At 42.6% G+C, this 22,489-nt stretch overlaps 1 protein-coding gene across 1 annotated transcript in view; it reads left to right on the top strand.

Annotated features, from left to right (window-relative positions):
• Window positions 1–1,114: 1,114 nt before the first annotated feature.
• The window catches only part of LOC143140828 (semaphorin-6D-like), an 85,630-nt gene continuing 64,255 nt past the window's right edge, over window positions 1,115–22,489 (top strand). Inside the window, exons 1-2 of the mRNA XM_076301946.1 lie at window positions 1,115–1,276; window positions 11,930–12,029. The gene's annotated coding sequence lies outside the window, so the exon portion shown is untranslated. The remainder of the gene's footprint in view (window positions 1,277–11,929; window positions 12,030–22,489) is intronic.

The following is a 22,489-nucleotide window of genomic DNA, read 5'->3' on the forward strand; positions in this document are numbered from 1 at the left end:
GCTCTCCTGTTGAATTTGCCTGAATTTGAAAATGATTATACCTGTATAATAGTTTCACATATTTTGCCCTGTTCACCTGTATTGCTGTTTCAGAATATTTTTCCTGTGGATGGTCCAAACTGAAGATATACGAGTAGGCAGCCACAGATTGCCTGACTTATATAATGCCTTTGAGGTGAAGAAAAAAATGACTCCCGTGTCTTTGAAGATCACATTTGTCTGTGTTGTTACAAAGCTATGGGTCAAAGTGTAAATCTTTATCTCGCTTCACTTCAGACTGAAACAATCAGTGTCCCTCAAAAAGAGACAGTTTGGCCACCCGCCTTGTTTATGTTAGACTTCTGGTGAACTTGTGAACCTGCCCATTTAAAAAAAAAAAAAAAAAAAAAAACAAGGCGGCAAAACAAACAAAAAAGGGGAAAAAAATAGATGTCAAGTGTTCCCCACCCATGAAATAGGCTGATATATGCACAGTTTTAAAGCCCTTGTGACATCCTCTCCCACAGCCACCTCTGTTGTCTTTACAGATTAGGACTTTACTGAGGGTGTGTGACCCATAGTCTGGCTTCTTCCTGAGTTCACAAGTCACTTCGTTTCCTTCCTAATGGTCACACAGACAGATGTGAATAAGCATAAGCCACCAAGACAATGGAGAAAGACTGATTCAGACATGTAGCCTGATCTTAACCTAGGCTAATCGTTCTGAAATGCTGAACATGTAAGGTTTTTTGAAAGCTGATTGGTTGTATTTACAAAGTCTGGATGTGTAATATATACAAATAAAACTGTAGAACAGCAATAGCCATACATTTTGCTGATAGCCATCAGCTTCATTTGGTAGGTAAACTTACTAAAAGGCAGTGCGCTGAAAATGAACTAGTCGAGTAGCCTAGAAGGTTTTTCAATCAGTTTTCAGTTGAGAAAATTGTTACTGTTTAAAGGTAACTGTAACGTACAGTTCCACTATTATTGGATAGGGGTGGGAGAAACCATCCGTAAGTGACCACCCTGCGGCCCCTAATTGGCCGGACGATTTACTCATCCAAAGGATGAGGGCGTGTCTTCGGTGGAAGAGCTCCAAGCCCACAGATGCAGTCAATTCGAACTTCAGCTGCCCACTGGTGTGTTGTGCGGTGTCGGTGACTTTTGTTGACAGAAGATAAACATTTACCCGACAAAACAACGGATAACCCTCTTGTCACACCTCTCCGCATCGGGACAACTGGATTACAAATTCTTCTAAAACGTTTTTCTTCACACAAAACCAGGAGACAAGGTAAGACTGGACAGCAGCATCGGTTGGCCGCTCAAAAACGGTATTGTATTGCATTGTGCCGCGTAGCTTCCTTCCCCCAGTTTGAAGTTATTGTTGAATGGTGGTCAACGTTGCCTCTGTATTTTAAATGTTACTGCTGTGTGGAAGTGGAGCTCTGCTTTCGAATTGCCTTCTATTCCAGAGCGAAGTTCTGACTGAGTGCAATGTGCTCCAACACAGCAAAAGTCGGACCACTGTGGCTATTGCGGCACTAGCTTTGAGGTATCAGTCAACGACTTGACACGTGAAAATAGGTTTGACATTAACAAAAACTGCAGTACGGAGAAATGTACACCTGCAAGAGGTTTCGAGGACGTTACATGTAAAGACAATCATATTCATCAGCTCACCACCTTCCATGGTCTGCATGCATACAGCATTTTAGGGCATTGTTTCTAGACCAATTTTCAGTCAAATGATTAGTCCTCGCACCGCGATTTCTAAAACAAAAGGAAATGTTCAGAAGAGAACTTCTGTTTACGCAAAGCTTTTTATGTTCTTTTGCACGGAAAAAACTTCGTATGTTTCACCCAAGCAGTCGTGGATGAAGGCAGTTCCAAAATGTTGTGTTGTGAATTGCGCGTGTGTTTCTGAACCCGCTGTGATCTTATCGGTTTCATACAATGCGATTCATCTGTCACCTTTAAGGTGTGTGCTTCTGTGCGGGCGTCAAATAAGGACAATGTTAAATATTCTGCAATCGATTACAGTGAGGAGAAAAGTGTTGTTCCCCCCCTTTGTGTTAAACATGTCATTATATTCATTTCATTGTAGGCTAAATAGCCTAATCTACCATTGCCTCTGACCAACATCAGCTGTCTCAATGTGTCCCCCCTACCACCACATGCCGTAGCCTGCATGTGGCAGTGACAATAATTTAGACACAACAAGAAACTGAGAAAAATGAACACCTCATGATTTATTCTACGCCTACCACGCATATCATGACTTTAAATGAAGTAGGCCTAGTCTAAAGCCCAGCCCTGTTTGATTAATCTGTGAAGAGGATTTCAGCTACGGACGGCTTTTATGATATCACTCTTATTTTGCGTCATGAACAACATGGATAGGGCCCCTGCTGTTGTTTTACATTGCTTTAAGACTTTTATGTCAGATGAGTTTGACATTTTCCTTAAATAAAGTTTTCTCAAGAAATTGTCTTAAAGTCCCGGCTTGGGTGTTCTTTATTGATCATCAGACCCAATGTTATCTGAGCGAATGGCTAGAACAAAGCTAAACCACTTACACCGAAGTGACTGGGATCCCCATTATTTCCTCAAAAATCGCTATCCCGGGACTCGCCTTTGTCTTAATCTTTTGCCTCAATGCGCAGTTCGCAATCAAAGGGCGGATTTAAAGGCGATTTAATGTTGAGCGTCTGGCCATCTGTAAGAGGCTGGAGAAAACAATGGCTTCAATTACTCGCGTAGATGGCTACTGGGAGTGCGAACAGGGCATTTTATGCCGAATACTGTCCTGCGGCGTTTCATTTATCCAGGGCGCGCAGAAGTGTGACAAAAGCCATTCGTCACTGTTTAATTTGTTACTTTGCATAAATACATTTTATGTCATCCTTTGTGAAGCTGCAATAGATATATAGATAGATAGATAGATACTTTATTGATCCCCGAGGGGAAATTCAATAGTTGTGATAAGAGACACGGAGTAAAAAAGGTGAGTGGCTTTGCCATCTCTACCCTAAGTTTAAACCCTATATGGTAGTTTCACTGCCATCCATACACAACTGTAGCCTACAATATGTCTGAGCTGCCTGATTTTTCGACTTCACTGTAGTGCCGCTTGGTTATTAAATGATGGTGGGTCACTGTTTGATCAGCTGTCACTGCCACCTGTCAAGTCTTTTCTTCATCCTTTTGGCAAAGCTTTACATGTTGTCAAAATACCATGATGCAAAACAAATCCGTCAGTATTTTGCGTACTTTGTTCTTTTTTATGTAACATTGTCATTTGTGAGTTACATTGGTGCACAGAGGCCTGATACAAATACAGTGCATAATGCCACACCTTCTTTAATATTATTTACACCCTGACAGCGACCCATTTCAAATGGTCATATTGTAATATGAAATCCTCACCAACAGCACCTTTAAGACAAAACAATGAACAATTGCCTGTCAGTTAAATGTCTGGGCTTCGTATTTCATCCTCAGATCCGTTACCATGGGGGGGTATCTCCCGATTAGCTGAAGCTGGGTGACAAATATGGCACAGTCTGACAGGTATAGTGGGCGATCATAAACTAGGATAGCTACAGGTTGTGTCCATTTAGGTTGTGAGCAACAAGCCCTTTTCTGTCATCTGTTAGCTTAAATCCCAACCATTTTCTCCTACACAGTGAAAGTGCAATCCATTAATAGTGTCAGATGACTACAAAGTCCTTTGGGGATACTAGGTGTCACTGGAAAATTTTTAGTCCAGAACCTCCATGGAGACTGCAAGATGTGGAGTGATGATGAAACACTAGGTCAGTTCTGAATGGTCCATGTATAGACTGCACCATTGTGACAACGGAGGACATCTGGTTTGGAAATCAACATTTTTATCTCAAGCCATATGAACTACAACTCATAGTTTCTTAAAACCTCAAGTCAATAAACATTAATTAAAATGAACTTCCAGTTGTTGCCTAGTGTCAAAATGATTATTGAGTTTTAAAGCAGTTCTCAGATAGATCAATAAGAAGATGGAAGTGTTGTGTCTGCAACATAACTTGGCATACATCAGGAGACTGTTAAAGATTCTCACTGTTAAATCAACTCAAAAGACTAGCGAGACTACATAGACATGTAGTAGCATGACTTTATATAATAGCAAAAAGTGCCTATAAGCTAAATATGTCTATTACAGTGTCAGTAATATGTAATGAAAACATTTTGGACAAAAGATTAACATCTTAACACAACGCCTCGGGCTACTGTAGAGTCTCCATATCCACTTTTTCCCCTAAGACTCTTCAGGCCAAACTAACACAACAGTCCTGCCAAACTCTACAAGGGCAACACTGGCTTTCATGAACTTGAGATTTCCTGCCAAACAGCCTCTCATTCACTTAATGATAGTGTATCTCTTCCTGCTCTATTGATTTGTTGTTGGCAAATAAACAGCTTAGAGGATGCAAGGCTGCACAGTTTTGGAAAGAAAAAGAAGACATATTAGGTTCATAACTTATTGTGTATTGTGTATACTTGTTTGGAGCATGAATAATATCTTTTTTTGGCTGAGATGAGGCTCTTAATAAAAGACAAAACCAACATAAAAATGATACAAAATGCCCTAGATAGTTGCTAAAAAGTTGACCAGGGTAGATGTTGGTTTAGAGTCCATGCATACAATACATACTACCCCCCATGCCACTCGTGGCCCACTGATCCGTGCAGCTTAGTAAAGTTGACAGATGTAATGCAAAGAGGAAGTTGTACCAAACAATCAGTGTCAAAAAAGTGGACCACATTCCGTGGAGGAAAGGAGGCATTTCCTTGAACAGTGTTAAAATAATCCTATCTGTGGTTGTAATTACTTTAGTTTACATTGCTGCCAACTGCTAGCACAACAGCTGCACTGTTCACAGCTTTGTATTAGCATGGGCGACGTTCTGGTCTTCCTTGTCTTTTATATGGCTCATTGGCTCATTTCCACATATGTTTTTCTTTTCCGCCTATTTGCTGATTTTCTAGCTGAGGGGCTGAAAGTGCCTTTGCAGGGCAACTGCGTCGGAACGAAGCGTTCCAAGTGTGTGAGGAATGTTTGAGTAGGAGCAGTGAGAGATGGTGGGGGTCAGCTCGTTGGCCGAGAGATCCCACAGAATTCCAGAGAGTCCTGAACTTACTAACTGAGCGTGCTCCGCAGAGAACAGAGCGAGGGAGGGAACAACTAGGGGAAGAAGGAGAAGAGGAGGAAAGACGAATGAGAGAATGAAAAAGAGCATTCTGTGAAAGAACACTGGTAATTCTGGCAAAAAATGTACAGAGGAATTCATCCATGTAAACAGATTTTCAAACAGTATGTCCAACCACATACATAAGCATTCACTGTCTGTTTTGTACTCCCATGCACAAATACTTTTAGTCTCTAGACTGGTAAAACCTGTGTTTTTTGTATGTGACTGAATCTGTTTAAGCAACATGTTTTTGAAAATGTAATCCTTGTATTAAGGATCAATTTCTGAAACTGGAATATGTTTGCTGCAGAAGCAAACGAACCAGTGTTCAAAGCAGAACTATTGCACTCTATCCATACTCTACATGGACCCCCCCCCCCCAAAGATGTGGTACCACATGCTGGTTAAGCCAACGAGCTATAAGCACAGGTATGAACAAAGGCAATGAAATTACTAATGAAGAGAAAGTAGGTGTTGGTCTTTGTTACGGACCTGACCCAAACATCTGGTTTGTATTCCAATCTGAGGGGGGCGGAGGGAATAAGTCACATTCATGTTCCTGATAGCCCGGTGGGGCTATTTTTAACCCTGTTGGCGTGAGATGGGTGACAAGGGTCAGAGGATCTTTGAGAACCTCCACAGAAGCTTGCCACAGCCTCCAAACAAACATGTTGTTGTAGGCAGTTGGTATTCACTCAAAACCACAGTCCGTACAGGAAGTAAAGCATACATAAAGAGTAGGGAAGGAAGTAAGACACATTTTAAATATGCACTGGTTATAAATGTGAATGTATGCAAAGATATTTTAGGGAATTCAGGACAACAGTCACTCAAAAAAGAAAAGGCGGCCTAGCTCAATGAACAGATGTCTGCGGGAAGTGTTGAGAATTGCCAGAAAAATTGCAATTCACTCAGCTGTGTGTGTGTGTGTGTGTGTGTGTCCGTCCCTCCCTCTGCCACAGCCACACACTGTGCCTTTCGATTGATTCATAATGTATGATCTGGATTAGCCAACACATCACAAGTCCATAGATTGTTTCAGAAAGCAACATCTCCACATGTTGTGCTGTTGTTGGTGTTTGAACCTAGTTTCATGAACTTTTATATTAAAGCAGTGAGTGAACTGGTGGGGGAGGAGAGAGAGAGAGAGAGAGAGATATCAGGCATTGTCTTTGGTGGAAGGTTCGGCTTCAATCTCAGCCTCTCTTGCCCCTGGGTCTGTCTGAGGTCATTCATCGTGGAGGCCTGCTGATGGCGGGCATCAGTCATTCTGGCGCTGTGCTGGTGTGGAGTTCTAATGGCCCCTATCTGTGTGATCATCTGCCTGCAAGATTGCTCCCTGAAGGCCCAACTATTACCGATCAGATCTGATGTATGCACACAGCCCCCGAGAGACGGGATGAGATATGAGGCAGGAAAAGGGCGAGAGACAGAGAGAGAGAGAGGGAGGGAGGGAGAGAGAGAGAGCCCAGGGAGTGAGATGATTTTCCTCTTGAGAACGTCTCACTTTAGAGACATCTCATTTATTTTCACACTGAATCTATGCCTGTGCTTTGTATGCATGTGATGGTTTTGGCAGTGCTTGGAATCTAGTTTTCTTTTAGTTTTGGCAAAGATTCGATGACGCACAGAAGAATTGGGACACAAAAATATAACAGCATTGTACATTTTGTTGAAATCCTTCTGCACATATGTGTATCTTATTCTCTCTATGTCAACAATCCTTAACATATGAAAGCCCAAGACACACCGACATACACCTTGTCTGCTGACCACTACATCTGAGTGCCCCTCTCCCCTCGCTTCCAGCTTGTAAAGCTGAACTGTATTAAATGTCGCCAGTATCTGAGATATATCCTCTGGGGCTCAGTCGGTGTCAGTGTGGTTTGATTGAGCTGTGCCTCCTGCACTGAGGTGAGATGAACAGCCTGTCACTTTCCTCCGACCCCGACCATCTTAGGAGGTCACAGAGGTGGCACTAAAATAAGAATCGGGAGGATTTTGTTCCTGGATGGAATGTTAAAAACAAGTCTTCCTCCCTAAGGTGTCAATTTGAAGATATCTTTGATAGCGTCTCCTTGCCCTCATTAAATATATGGGAGCTTGTCATTGCCTCTTGCTGTTCCAATCAGGTATCATAACGGTTAATGGACATGGACACATGGACACATACCAGAAATACAAAGACAGTGGGAATAATTAATCCATGTGTGTTAAACCACATTGTATAAACTATGTGATATGGAGTTTATTGAAGTGACTGAAAGAACACTATTAAGTATTTGTTGTGTCTTTCCTCTTAGGCCCAAATCAGTTGTAAACAGTGTCTTTTCAGAAAAAAAAAACATTGCTTTACTGTTGCTCTGATGATGACCTTTACATACCAATCCTCATAGCACAATTGCAATCCGTCTACCGTTGAAGCTAGAGTTGATGAATTGATGCCCTTTGCTAGAACAGCCAGATAAACTGAGCACTTGGGCTTTCCCTGGCTGTGGTAAGGTCATTAGGTGGCAGGGGTAAAGCAAGGTGAGTTTGGCAGCAGAGGGAGAGAGAGGCAGCTTTAATCTCAGGCCAGGGCTCCCGCCTGTGTCAGATGGTGGGCTCACCGAGCTGGGACAAGATCAGAAAAGTGGGGGGATATATAGTTCATTATCTCGTGCTGGATAGGGCCAGGAGAAAGGATGGTACCAAAAAAGCACTGTAGTCTGAAACAGACTATGGTTCCTTGATCAAGCGTGGAGAAATCGATTCTCCGTTGCTCTTTCAGTGGCTTTCATTGTCTTTCTCTCCCTCAGTCATTCTCAATCACATTCCTTTTCTTACTCTCTCTCTCTCTTTCTCTCTCTCTCTCTCTCTCTCTCTTTCTCTCCTTATCTGTTCAGATTTGCCAAGTCCCCAAAGGGACTTTGTAGCCCTGCCAATGGTATTATATATATAATCATGAAATCCCCAGGACAGGCCCCCAGGATAGGGACCTCAACCAAAGATCTTGAACGTGTTTTTGCAACATGTGGACAGAGGAAAGATTACATTTGTGCTGGGCTTCTTACAAAGAAAAATAACATCTGCCAGAGATGCAAACATAAACCATGCCACTTTCATGTGCAGAAGTGTTGATAGACAACAAATGCACTTTAAAATGTTGAGTGTTTTCCCTTTCAACTGGACCTCAGACGGCACAGAGACTTTGTGTTTCCAGACTGCCTCAAGGCTAAATGGAACACCTGCTGATGTCTATGGTTATCTGAGGACAAGATACCCTCTTTGGCTTTTACTACGGGTGAATCAGGGTGCCACCCACAGACACCCTCTCTTTCTTTGTTCTCAGGTCATTCGGTATGTGTAGTTGATTAATCGTCCATGTCCGAAGTGGGCAGACTTAGCCGGTCATCATCCAGGATCAAGCAACAGGAGACTGGATCAGTGCTGGGAATTAGGCCTAAAGACTACTATAAAATTAGTGCAATCAGGAGCCAGTTCCAGCATCTCATTGTAATGCAAGAGTAGCAACGGTTTGTTTTCTTGGCTGTCCATTGTTCCAGTTGGAAGGTCTTATTTTCTTTAATGAGGATGAGACACAGGATGTCTCCCAGTCAGAATAGATTTTTATGAGGATTTCCTTCTCAATGAAGTGAAATCCAAGCGTGAACCTGAACTGCACTTCTCTTGTTCACATGCCATTATCCTCAGTTGCGAAACAAAGCAGACATTTCTCAGTTGAAATCTCAATTATCGTTCACATTTGAAAAATATTGGAATAATGTGTGATATGAGTAGCCTTTTGCATCTGTAGTGGAGGAATAACTTGAAAGGTATGCATGGTCCAATTCCATAATTGGTCATGATTCCTTTGTGGCACAGACCCATTTTTGTGGCTTTGTCATGGTTGTAATGGGGATGGTTCTATACACTGTTCTAATGTTAATGTGCGTGTCTGCTTTTGTGTGTGTGTGTGTGTGTGTGTGTGTGTGTGTGTGTGTGTGTGTGTGTGTGTGTGTGTGTGTGTGTGTGTGTGGTAAATAATAATGTGATTTGGATGTTAGAGATTAGTCACATATTTGGCTTTGCTCAGATCTGACCCTGAGTGAGCACACCTACGAGCCAGCAGCAAGCTTAATCAGAACATTCCAGAAGCTTGGCTAATTGTGAATTACGAGACCCCTCACTGTTCTCCGATGCACAGATATGGGCTTTCACCAGGAGGAAGCAGGAAAAGACTCTGTCGTGGAAACAGAGCCACAATCCTGTAGTCTTTTATAACCCATCAGACCAGATCCCAAGAGAAAGGCTAGGATGGTTCCATTGTGAGGGTTGTTAACCTGCTCACCCTAGACATGCACCTTAGGTGAAAATCACAGATGTTAAATACCACATCTTGAAAGCAGGACAGACCAAAATCCAGCACATTGCCTCCCAATGGACTCTAGGCTGCTATATATTTACAGAAAGATATTTTCTGCTTTGCGGAAATTTCTGTATATTTAAAGAAACCTTTCTCAGGTTTGACATGTAAGACTGCTTCTACAGGCAGCAGGGTGCTGCTCCATCCTGCTCAAACAGATACCCTTCTTTTCTAAATCCAGTGAGGCAAAAAATTATGAAGCTTTTGAAAACGAGAATGCTTCTTGGTTGAGGAACTTCTGAAGACAGACTCAAAGGGAAATGATAGCCAGGGCACTAAAATCAAAACACTTAATTAGCACATGGACGGGATTGACCACTGAGTCAAGCAGTGCAGAGCTCAAATTGGATGCATGCAATACGTGTACCCTTACAGAAAAAATACGCTCTTTGTACCACAGAGAACAGCTATAGAAATAGATGTGAAACAAAGATTGAAAGAGGCACACAGCAATTAATCCTATGTAACCTTTAAATTGCTGGAAGCAATGAGTTTTCTCCTTATCTTCCTTAGTGTGCTGATGCAGTGTCAACGAAAAACCTTTGAATAAGAGCCTCAAAGAAGTAGAGTAGTTTGGAAGAAGAATATTTGTTGTTTACACTTTAAACTGAGAGGATTGATATCTGGGATTAAGATGCCATTTTTTTTATATCCCTGTCCTAATATGGGAAACCACTCAAATTGATCTCATTCTGTCACAAGCAATATATTCCAGTGTGTTTGACCTTATTTAACCCTTAATTGCCATTTATGATGAAGTCAATGGTAAAAAGTCCAACTAAAATGGCTGCCTATTAAGAGGAAGATTTAATGGCTTTGATGCCTTTTAAACCTACTGAGCCATATGGACTAGGTTTCTATTTGTTTCCCAGCTCCTTTTTCATCCATCCAGTATAGCAAGGTAAATGAATACAAGAAACAGTTAGACACATCTGTACCTAAGACATATAATTAAATGATGTTGTGTTCTGCTAATGGCTAGACATTATTTGTATTGACACAGAATTCTCCCAGCATGCTTTAACAATGAGAGTGGGAGACAAAGAAGCTGAACATCATTTCACTCTAAAAGTAGGCGACACAATGAGAACAGCCGTGTAAATATTCCCACAGGCAGTGTAGAAGAAAGCAGCGTCTAACAGAATAAACTCAATGATTGATTAGGCTATTTGTTTTTTTTTCTGTTTAGATATGTGCTGATAGTGTCTACCACACTTGTGAACCATGATTTATTTCTTTAAGGTTAGGGTTTAATGGAGACTGATGTAGACATGCTGCCTCTCATCCTTCATGATGCAGAGTTGCTCACAGACCTTGTTGCCTCTCTTCTTGTGATCTTCATTTGGCAACAACTCACAAACCCACACATTTGATATTTTCAGTCCACATTAAGGGGTTTGAGGCATATTTTTTTCTGTTTCTTCTACATTTACTGTTCTGCCGTTTCCCATGGCCTGAGCTGCCTCCCTGTCAGAGCTCATGGGGTTGATCCCTCACTGTTCTGTTCCAGGGGCCGCTGTCTTCAACAGAGGCAGGCCTGAAGGAGTCATTTCCTCTGACTCAGATGCTGAGTTTGTCCAGCAGTGTGTGTGTGTGTGTGTGGGTTTGTGTGAGAACTCCTCTCCTCTTTTTTCCCTTCCCCCACCTACCCACCCACCTCCCACACCTCTCCCCAGAACAGCTGCATCAAAGTCCCCCTAGAAACGTAATCAGGAAGTAGTCATAGGCAGGCAGCCTGCCTCCCTGCAACGCGAGGGGCTAACTGCTTGGCCCAGTGAAACACCTTCTGGAAACTTCAAACAAGGCTGTGCTGCCCGCTTTGAACTCCATATGGTGTGAACTCTACATTTTGTTGGGCCCCTGATGTTAACATGGAGAGAGGGGATTGCACAGGTTATTTGAACTGAACTCTTTTCTTAAGTTTTTAAACAAAATAAAAACCTACCCCTCAAGAAACGGTTGTGACCGTTAAAAGGGGTCAGTGAATTGACCTACTGACCTCCTTACTAAAAGGGCTATTCAGTGGAGAAGTAAGTTGGATTTACGCTAATGGTGAACATTTGACCTTAATTGAATGAAATGCTGGCAACTGTTGGACGTAGGGAAACAAGCAAGCAAATACCTCATTAGCTAAAGCTGTTCTTTCTTTTTTTCTGACAAGAAAATCAAGCTACCAGGTCGACTGCAAAGCACCCTAGCTCTCTGGCAAGCAGTTTTATCTGAATCAATTTTTCGATCCATTTTGTTTCCCTGTAGTGCTACAACTGAACATATTGTAATTCTTTCCTGTTCTATGCCACTTTTTCCACAGACATTGTCACGAAGTTTAATGCCCATAGACCTGCATTTCGGCGAGGATAAAGAGCTCAAGATCACCCCGCTCGTGGCTTTCGCAGCGTTGACAGGCTAAGGTAAGGACATCCAAGATGCAACATATGCACATGAAGCATCTAAACCAGAGATGTTCAAAGCAGAGAGGTTTTATGGAAGGGGCAGGCGGTCCATAGACCAAAAGCTGGGATTGCCAAGGAGTCAGCAGGGTGTCATATAAGGTTAGAGATTATGGTGACAACTCTTTAAGTTACACTGCAGAAAAAAAAGACATACATTTGTAACGACAGGTTGTTTCATAGGCCTACGTACATTATCCGCTTTTTGTAATCCGGACGCATAAAGAAGAACACGCCACCACGGTCCACACACTAGTGCGAACGTTTTTGTTTGTGCTGTGACCCCGTCTCTCTTTATCACCGACGGCGGAAAGTTTCTAATCGTTTCTTTTCTTGTGTGTGTGTGTGTGTGTGTGTGTGTGTGTGTGTGAATGTCTGTATGCTCAGGCTCTTGTTCTTATCTAGGGCGATTGTTATTTCAGTGCAGTTAAGTACTTCTCTCAGGAGAACCACATGGTCACCTCTACAATCACACACACACACACACACACACACACACACACACACACACACACACACACACACACACACACACACACACACACACACACCCTTAACTCAAACACCCATGCAGGAACTTTGAAAAGAAACGAAAATGGTGACGAGAAGCACTGTTGAGAAAGCGGGTTGATGTTTCGTTAAGAGTAAAGAGCATAGCAAACCTGCCTGAAAACCTCTTTGGACTTTTCAAACTAAGAATAACTTGTTGCATCACACGAAACAGTTAATTATTCAAGGCTCATGTTTATTTTAAAACATTTGTGCTGTCTACACGTGAGGTCAGCTTTTACCGGACCTACTCTTTTACGCCAACTCAGCTGACAGATTGTGTTAGAGGAAAACTGTATCAACCCTTGAAATATTGAATCATTTAAAATAGGCCCCCTCTGTATGAGCCTCAATGGGGTTGGTTTCGATGCAAGACGATGCTGGCAGGTCTGTTCACAGAAATTGAGTTTAAGTTACCGAGCACTGTGGCTCCTTTGGCATTGCCTAGAGAGAGAGAGAGAGAGAGATGAATCTATCTCAATGACAGGTTTGATTTATTTCTTCAATCACATTGCGGCGGGTCGGCACGTAGGTACAGTGTGCTTAGTGATCTCTGCTGTTCTATTGTAGAACTGGCGCAAACTCTCAGCTAGAGAGAGAGAGAGAGAGAGAGAGAGAGAGAGAGGCTTTCAAAAAGCAAACAGTTCATTTCAGAAAGTGCTCCTTTTTGTGAAAAGCTTTGCAGAGCCTCCAATTTGCCTTATTGTGCAGCCCTTCCGCTCCATTGCCACCCCAAAAGCCCCGCTATTTATTTAATTGCTCCATTGCACACGCAGATTGACTACAGAAGGTATGTCTACACTGGGGTCACCAAACTGTAAAAAAGTATTAAATTAAACATCCCGTGAAGATGGAAATCTCTAAAATGGTGAAAAATGTGGCTGCTCGATGAAGGTGAACCTTTCTTTCTTTTTGTTTAAACGTTTCCTGGAACGTGTTCCAGCTCTAATCTCATTTCAAAGAATTTGAGGTGGCCTGCCTGTGTGTTTAGTAGATGCAGATTTTGCATACAATTGCTGAGGTAGACTGTTGCTACTAGCAGACGGACATGGAATCTGAGGACCAGGGAATTGTTTTAGCTTGTGTTTCGTTCTTAATCAGCTCGACTGAAGGGAGGCTGCTGCTTGTTATTCAATTCCTCCGGTGATGAAAATAGTATAGTCTACACTTAATTGTGCTTTCTACTGTTTGGGTTCATACAAGGTCTGTTGGGGTATATTTTTATTTAAATCTGGTTGGTGTTTTGTATTGCCAGGCCTTGGGAGTGGGATAGAGGGGTGTAAATGGGGACATGGCAGGATTGTTGTGTGGGACTCACATGACCCCAAAGATCTTTTTAACGGTTAGGAGATTTGGGCCCTTGCTTTACCAACTGGACCAATCAGATGCACAGTGTCACACATAGAGGTTACGGGGTGCATTGGTTAGCCCTGTTGTTTGGTCAGTTGTTAATTGGCACAGACATTTCTCATGAATCTAGAGGTGAAAGGTGAATGTGACAGAAAATGCAGGAGGCTTTATCGGAAGGTCCCTGTTGTCACTGCTAGCCAATTCCTGTCAACTGACACTTGTCAACTGACTCTTTTTTAGCTTGCCTATTTCTCCTTAGATAACATTTCACGGCTCCAAGGTACCAGCTTTGTCTTCTTCATGCTAGTGCATTATTCATAGGTAATCCCGAGCCCTTTTTTATTTGACATTATGAAACCTTACTGCAGTCGATGCATGCTCCAGTGCACATGTCATGTACACAGCGGAGAGGTTGTTTGTTGGAGGTGCATCAATGTCATCTCAGTAGCCTGGGCATGTCCCGAGAAACCATATGCTCAATTTGATCCCTGGCCTCAAATCTGGCCAGGGAGGGTAATGGGATGTAGGCTATGCACTGGTGTCCACGATGCTCTTAAGCCCATGTGGTTCAAATGCAGGGAGGACTTAATCCGACAGGTCTGGATGGGTTTCGGGTGAAGGAAGGAGCCCTCGGTGCGCACGGGTGGGTGGGGATGGGGAGGAGGGGTATCGGGGAGGGAGGGAGGGAGGAGGGGTATCTTTCAACTGTCTGTGGATTAGACAGGATTTGATCAACCCCCCATTCAGCATGGTAAACCTCCCTCCTGTAGCCAGATGGAGAACGTCCATGTGAAGGTATTTCCTTTAATTTGAAAGGTCATGGGCAACATTAAGAGAGATAATAACAGAGCTCGTCATGCTGCACATTTTATGTGTATTTGTATTCTAGCACTGCGTATGGGAATTCTAAAGTGCCGGACTGTTGTCAGTTGCTGGTTATATTATTCAGTCATTAAGTAAAGATGGACTGCAATGTTATACCAAGTGACCAGTGCACCGGTTGAATTAATAGTTGACTAATGGAGTAAGTATAGTTTTGAGACATCAGACCATGACAATATAATGATGAAGACCGTGCGAGTCTGTGCGAGTTGAGTCTGAAAAAGGAGTACATGAAAAGTCAATTTAAATAGAGCAGTAGACTGTGTATGAGAGTCCTTAATTAGATATAACAAGGAGGCCATTAGAATGAAGCTGAATACGATAAAGGGTGCATTTAAGGATCCTTTTACGCTGCATCGATTTCTGAGCCATTTGTTCCAAACCATGTGCATTCCGCTCCCCTCAAGTCAACCTCAGAGAACATGTGCAACTCCCTACCCTGCAAAGTGTTGTTGTGAATGGATCATAATGACTCAAATGGCAGGCCAGGGTAACACCTGCTCACTTCCTGAGTCTGAGAGAGTAAGAGAAATGCCATGAAAATACCCCCCCCCCCATCCGTAAAAGGGTTTTTACCTCCTCACATTAGCCTCTCCATTAATGCTATCCTGTGTGCTTAGGCATCCTTAGGCCATGACTAGTGATATAGGGGCTGTAATTCCTATGGTCTGTATTCTGTTGCAGCAGATTCTGCACCATTCCTCTCTTTTTGGCGTGTCATGCCGGCCTTTAAGTCCTGCCAGCTTCCAGAACATGTGCTTTGTAGTTAGGCTGTGCTAAAAAATCCAGAGAGCAGTCTTTTGCTGGGTTACCTGCTTTGATGGAAAAGCAAGGTACTTTTGCCTTTTGAAGTTCTTGGTTTTGAGATTATTTCCTGCAAAATAGACACAAGATTTTTAGAAACTAGCTTTACTTTTTACTTTTTACTTTATTGTCATAGACATAAAACAATTCTCTGAAATAACTTCTGCAAACAAATAACTCTTAGATTGTTTATGTAGTAGCAGATTGTAGATGGACCCCTAATGTGGTCAGCATCCACCACTACCCACTCAATGACTTTGGTTGCGGTCAGGACCGCAAAACTGTTTCCATAATGACTTAAGCACTGAACGGAACCTTGGCATTAAATAAGTTCCAGTTCCACATATTGGCGACTCCTGTCACCCGTATCATCCGTTGCCAGGTGCACATCCGCTGCCAAGGTTCATTCTGATAATTAAAATCAGCAGAACCAGGTGATGTGGATTCATACAAAGCTGTTAGTGGGATTGGATGACACACACTGACACCTTGCCAAAATTGAAGTTGTGAATGCGGTGTTTGTGGGTGTCAGGCTTTCGGTGTTGCATCAGATTGTTTTTTGCCATTGCTGAGGTCTGTGTGTGAGTGTTTGTGTGTGTATGTGTGTGGAATGTGTTAAGATTTGCTAATAGTAGTGGTAGTTCAAAGCAAGTCAGCGTCATAGGGAGCTGAAAGCTGTACTTTAAACCATTTTTTGTTATTCCTGTAAGATCACAGACCCCTCTGAGTTTGGAAAGGCAGGTAAAATATCTGATCTTTCATCTATTTTCAATTTTTTCTTCTAACGTTTTTAAAGTTAATTACAGAGATTTTTGTTATGGAAGTTGTCTGAGGACTTGCACAAAAGCCACCCATTATTATGTGTTACCATGTGAAACTCTTGCCTCTCATCACTCAAATGTTTTTTAGATAATTAACTAAAATGTGTTGCTCACATATTGTTATTAAATTGGTCTTCACTAATGAAATCTGTCAGTGGACGCATAATGGTGGTCTTTTTTTGTCTGTACTGTGAAATAGTTTTTCTCTCAGAGGAGGATGGAAGAGGATGGAGCTTGAACCGTATTCAAAGTTCGTTCTTTATCTGGGCTTCAAGTATGAGAAAATTTGTGATCTTCTTCTCAACTCTACGGGAGCCTCCTCCTGTATGTGGGATAAAGAGGGTTGGGAGGGTTTGGGGGATGGGATGTGTGTGTGTGTGTGTGTCTGTGTGGGGGGTCCTTTAATGACTGCCACTGGTGAATTACTTCTGACATGCCGTCACTTGACAGCATCAGCCCACCAACTTGAGTCCTCTCGCCAAACCAGTTCTTTCCTTCATCTCGGCTCTGTCAAGGTAGACACTCGTTTGAGTTTGTTTAATGGAGTAGACCTATTTGTGAGCTAGCAGAAGGTTGCCTGTTCATTTAAAAAGAAAAAAAAAGGAAAAAAAACAATCAGGAGAGCAAATGAAAACAAAAGAGCAATTAGACATTGAGAGGCCATTACCCCCCTCCCCCAATCCCACCTACTGCCTCAACCGACCCCACACCATGTGAAAGCTTAGGCCATCTCATTTGTCTAATGGAAGGAAGCTTAACGCACCCCCTCACCTCCTCCTAAAATGTCATTAATTACCCAAAGTGGACCCCCAGGGCTCCGTGGAGTATTTTCTCTCCTCTTCCTCTCCTCGTGTCTTTTTGGGCGCACAAGTGAAGATGCTTATGAAATCACTGCTCTCACTGCCGAATCGAGTGCTGGTTTGAACTGTACTGCACTGATGGTTCTCTCTAGGCTGAGCTGATTGAGAACGAGTCGAAAAACAAACCAAAGCACTTGATACCCGTTGGTTTTTCTCAATAAATCAAATGTTTTTTGTCTAATGTGCGTACTGCATAGCACTTAAGTCCCCTGCAGTATTTTGGTCTGTGCATTTATTTAACTCATAGACACAGTTATGAGTCATTCGGTAGGCTGAAAACCAGCAGCCCCCGAGAAGAGCAACAATTCAATTTCTTTGCGCTATATTGTGTAGCATCACTGTGACTCGAAACCCTTTCCTCCATTTTTCATGTCTTCCGAGAAAGCACTCTCCATACCTGCTCATTTTGCAATGGAGGCCTTTTGTCTTCTTCTTCCCAGCTCTGCGTCGTCTCCCTGTTTCCTGTTCAGTGCCTTCCCATCTAGTGATGTTTCATCTGAGCGGTCGGCCCTGTCACCAAGCCTCACCTTAGTTGACAGGTGACAACTAGGTGTTCCACCTGTTATCACTCCATCATTCCGGGAACACGCCTGCTATTGTGGTGCTGCTGTTTTTCCTCGGCGTCGCCTCCTCTCTTGTTTGTTGATGCAGTTGCGTCACCTCCTGCAACAGAGAAGGAGTCGCTCCCTCTCTGTCTTTCTTTCTGCCATGCACGCAAAGCCGGTGTTAATTACGGAGTGACACCAATACCTGACAGGGCTGCCGATGAAAGGGTCACTGAAGGAAGATGAGTGACTTTGCTGTAAACATACCGCTTAGGTGACGGAACGTGTGCTTAAAAAGCTTAACACTGAGAGCACAAACACTGACGTTTCAGGCTGCGTGTATGCATCTAGATATAATCACACAACCATTTACAAACAGACACACACACACACACACACACCTGATGTCTCAAACTGTGTGTATGCATTTAAATATAATCACATGTCCATTTACAAACACACAGACACACACACGCATACAGACACACACACAGACACACACACAGACACACACACAGACACACAGATGGACACCGACATAGAAATACCCGCCAGTCCGTAGACTCTCCCCTGCTGACTCACAAACACAATGTACTTGTTGTGCCTTTTATTCTAATTACATTATAGCTCTCATCTCAGAAAGCCACAAACATGGCTACTTCCCCAGGAGGACTATGTTATTTGTTTCCATTCTTGTTTTTTTTTTTTTATCTCTCCTGGTAAAGCAATTGGCCGTTTCACAAAGCTGCCTGACCAAGTCTCGTTCGCCAGCTAACCGCTGTACATGCTGTTCTCCGTCGTGCAGAACGGGTTCTCAGCTGTTGTCAGCCAACAAACACAGTCCACTGATTGTGTGTGGTTTTGATCCTTGTTCATTAACAGAATAGGGCCCAGTTTTCCATTTGAATTGTTACTTAACCTGTTTGTGTGAAACATCCCCTAGAGAAACACAGGAAGGGTGGTCTACAATGTGCCTCTTGTTATTTGTCACCAAAAGCGTCTCAGGACATTACCCTGCTAAACCAGGTCAGGAACACATGGTTTGAAAGGCACATTTGAATAGATGACGAGTCAAATTTATTCATGCTGATTTCACACTGAAAATAGCAAGCCATGATGCTGGCCATTGTCAGGTGGAACTCATTTGTATGAAAATAAGTGAATATCAAATCTGACCGGCTCTATATGTGCATTTTGCCAAGCAATTTTCTGCAAAGGTCCAGCTATTGTCAGTCCGTTGTCTATTGAAAATCCATCTGTTTTGACTGTGTTCCAGCTCTACTTTGTAGAGCACCACATATACCTGTTTTTTTGTTACTGTTGCTTTGTCTGTTTTCTTTCGACATAGACTGATGAATGCAACTTATGCAGTGTGGGTGTACACACAATAATGCAAACATGCACCCAAGCAAGTACCTCCCCCCCCCAACCAGCCACTAGCCCATACATTCTTCAGCAGATCACCCAGTGTGTCTAAATATGGGCAAGTTTTCACTTCCAGAGCGGAACTGCAGCTGGGGCTACAGCTGAGCAGCACAGAAGCCGACACCCCTCTCTCTCTCTCTCACACACACACACACACACGCACACACACAGAAGGTCTCCCAACACTCCACTGGGCGCCAAGCCTGGGAGAGCCGTTGAAATGCCTGCCTGGAGCCAGCCTCAACCCTGCACGAAAAGCGGCTGAGGTCAGACTCCAGACAGCACACTGTTTAGGAAAATAAATAAATAAATTATCAGGATTTTGTCAAAATGGTCAAATTTCTGCCACTAAAAGCACACACACACACACACACACACACACACATACACACACACTTATGCATATACACACAAACTCGCGTGCATGGACGAGCTGACCCCAATTAATCTCCTGTCCGGCCATTTGCAGATAAGCGTCATCGCCTCGATTTCTTTGGTCACCCCAGTTCCCCCGCCCCCACAGCCCCCCTCGTTTCCAGTGGAATTGTGGGAAAAAATGTCAAAGTCAACACTCGGCCAATCTTTCTGCTATTTCAGACAACCATCACATCAGCCTGCCTTCTGTTTACTTGGCTCTCTGGGCAGCTCTGCAGATTCCTGAGCAATAAGGAAATTGAGAGCATATTTTTAGACGTGTAAATGCCATTGCCTAACATGTATATTTTTGGGTTTAGTCAGTGCCTTTTCAAAGGCCAGTCTATTTGACATCTTTTGAAGTGGGAAACGCAAAAATAGACAATTGTTTAATATCAGAGTTGTTGGGGATGGGATGCTTTTTATAAATGGTAATAAGAACATATTTCCCTTCATCTTTTCACCTCTGAAGTGCTAGTGGATTGTTAGTGGGAAACGCATACATTGAGGTCGCCTGGACTCCATTCAGAGCTCTGCCGCCCACTCGGGTTGTCCTGTGAGATGCTAATAACACACAGCAATGGTGTGTGTGTGTGTGTGTGGACAACTATTCTCTGGGTTTTCCCATCTCTTGTCACCACAGATGACACACACACACACACCCACACACACGCACAAAGATGAGAGAGAGAGAGATTTTTGACACATGAAAGTCAGGCTTCTCTCTATTGACAAAAAAACATGCTCTCTCATCAACACACTCCCAGGCACTTACATATGCTCTCTTACACACACAGACACACACACATACACACTCAGCCCCTTCACTGTACTGTGTACACACACACCCTCTCCTGGGACTGCAAAAGTATATTCGGTTCTCATTAGACCTGCATGAATAAGTAAAGCTGGATCAATGGCTTCTGGCCTGTTGGCCTCAGATCATGGGAGACTCATAATGGGACTGTTTCACCAGAGCCTTTGGGGACCAGTAACACCAGGCAAAGCCCACGCCTCTGTTTGACACACACACACACAAACACACACACACACACACACACAAAAATACACACACAAAAACACACACACGCACACACACGCACACACACGCACACACACACACACACACACACACAGGAAATCTCTTGTGAACACCTTCACAGCATGCAAGTATAATAGCTGAACACTGCTAATACATGTTTTCACTCCTCAGGCCACAGGCTTTCTTAAGGTAAGTGAACCATGGGAGTTTGAACATGCAGTGCTGCCTAAACCAGTGAGAGAGCCCTTTGGGCACTGCTTAATCATGCAATTAATGGCCTGATTCTGGCCTAACTTCCTGCAGCAAGAGGAAATATTAGACGCAATATAGAAGTTTGTTGGTTCTTGTTTGGAATTAAGGTATTCTGTCGTTTACTTACTTTTATTTGGGTCAACTTATGAAACTGTATCTGCCAGGTCATGAAATGTTGAATATAAGACATGACTCCAAGAGTATTTAAATATTTCTATTGCACTTCTCGGGGAGTGGTGCACTTCTCATGTCAGTTAGAGGGAATACACAACCCCATTTCAAAAACGAAATAAAAACAGAATGTGATAATCTGCAAAACACATCAACCCATAATTAGTTGCAAAAACAACATAGACAATATAGTATGTTGAAACTGATCAAGTGAAACTATTGAAAGATGAAACTGTTTTATGAAAAATATATGCTCATTTTGTATTTGTAGGTATGTAGAGCACACATTCTTTTTGCAATCATTTTGAAAGGTTGGAAGATCCTCACTAGAATCCACAACTTTTCAATATGAAAACTGTGACAGATTTTGCACAATTTATTTTGAAGAAAGGAATGGACTTTCCAAAAAATGCTGTTGTCAACTGGAAGCACCTGGCACTGCTTTTATTCCATCACACATCATGACTTAACAAAAGGCTCTTGCTGGTAAAGTGGTATCAGTATCAGCAAGAAATATTACTTTACTATCTCATAAACATGTTTACGTTTGTTCATTGATAATACCCCAAATGCTCCAGTGGCTGTGTAGATGTTAATATAGCCATACCATGCCAAGGTACACCACAAGCCTGGGATTGTGGCATTATCACCACCGTGTGCATTATATTCTCCTACATGAATGCTGTGTCGCCCATTGTCCCTTAATTCCAGCCTGACCATAACAAGCCAGTGCTTCAGGCATATGCTTAGCTTAGACTGATATTTAAATGAATAGAATGGGCACTGTTTACATGTGAGTAACCTCATTAGCCTCTTACTCACAGGGACATTGGCTGTTTTTAAATGAGTCATTATAAGTCATGTTGATTTTACCCATGTTTTCCCTCCACCATTGCACCATTGGTGCATTTCCATGACTACTATACATTTTATTTCTTGAATGGTGCACACAAAATTTTTCAGTGGCTTCAGGCAAAATACTTGGACGATTAATCATCAGCTCTCTAACCTTGTAATCGGCATTTATCATACTTTACTAGTGAAGCACTCTTTTTGTAGGGTTATTTCTGCAATATCAAAACAGTCAGATAAATGGTTCCTTTTTTATTGCCCACAATGACAGAACCTACCGAGGTTTGTTTTTAAGGAAGTCGCCACTAGCATATTAACCAATACATCTTTCAGTGAAAAAGTCATATCTGTCAGCATGTTCTATAAATGGTTGAAGGTGAAGCACTGTAATCACTATTGCATCATTTCCTACAATAGCTAACAATAAAATAGAAATTTCAAATGCCAGTGGCAC

This window comes from Alosa pseudoharengus, unplaced genomic scaffold (genome assembly GCF_046254945.1).
Source record: "Alosa pseudoharengus isolate Yale_2024_CS ecotype anadromous, Long Island Sound unplaced genomic scaffold, YU_APseudo_1.1 YU_APseudo_1.1_scf_23, whole genome shotgun sequence".
In the NCBI taxonomy this organism is placed as follows: Eukaryota; Metazoa; Chordata; class Actinopteri; order Clupeiformes; family Clupeidae; genus Alosa; species Alosa pseudoharengus.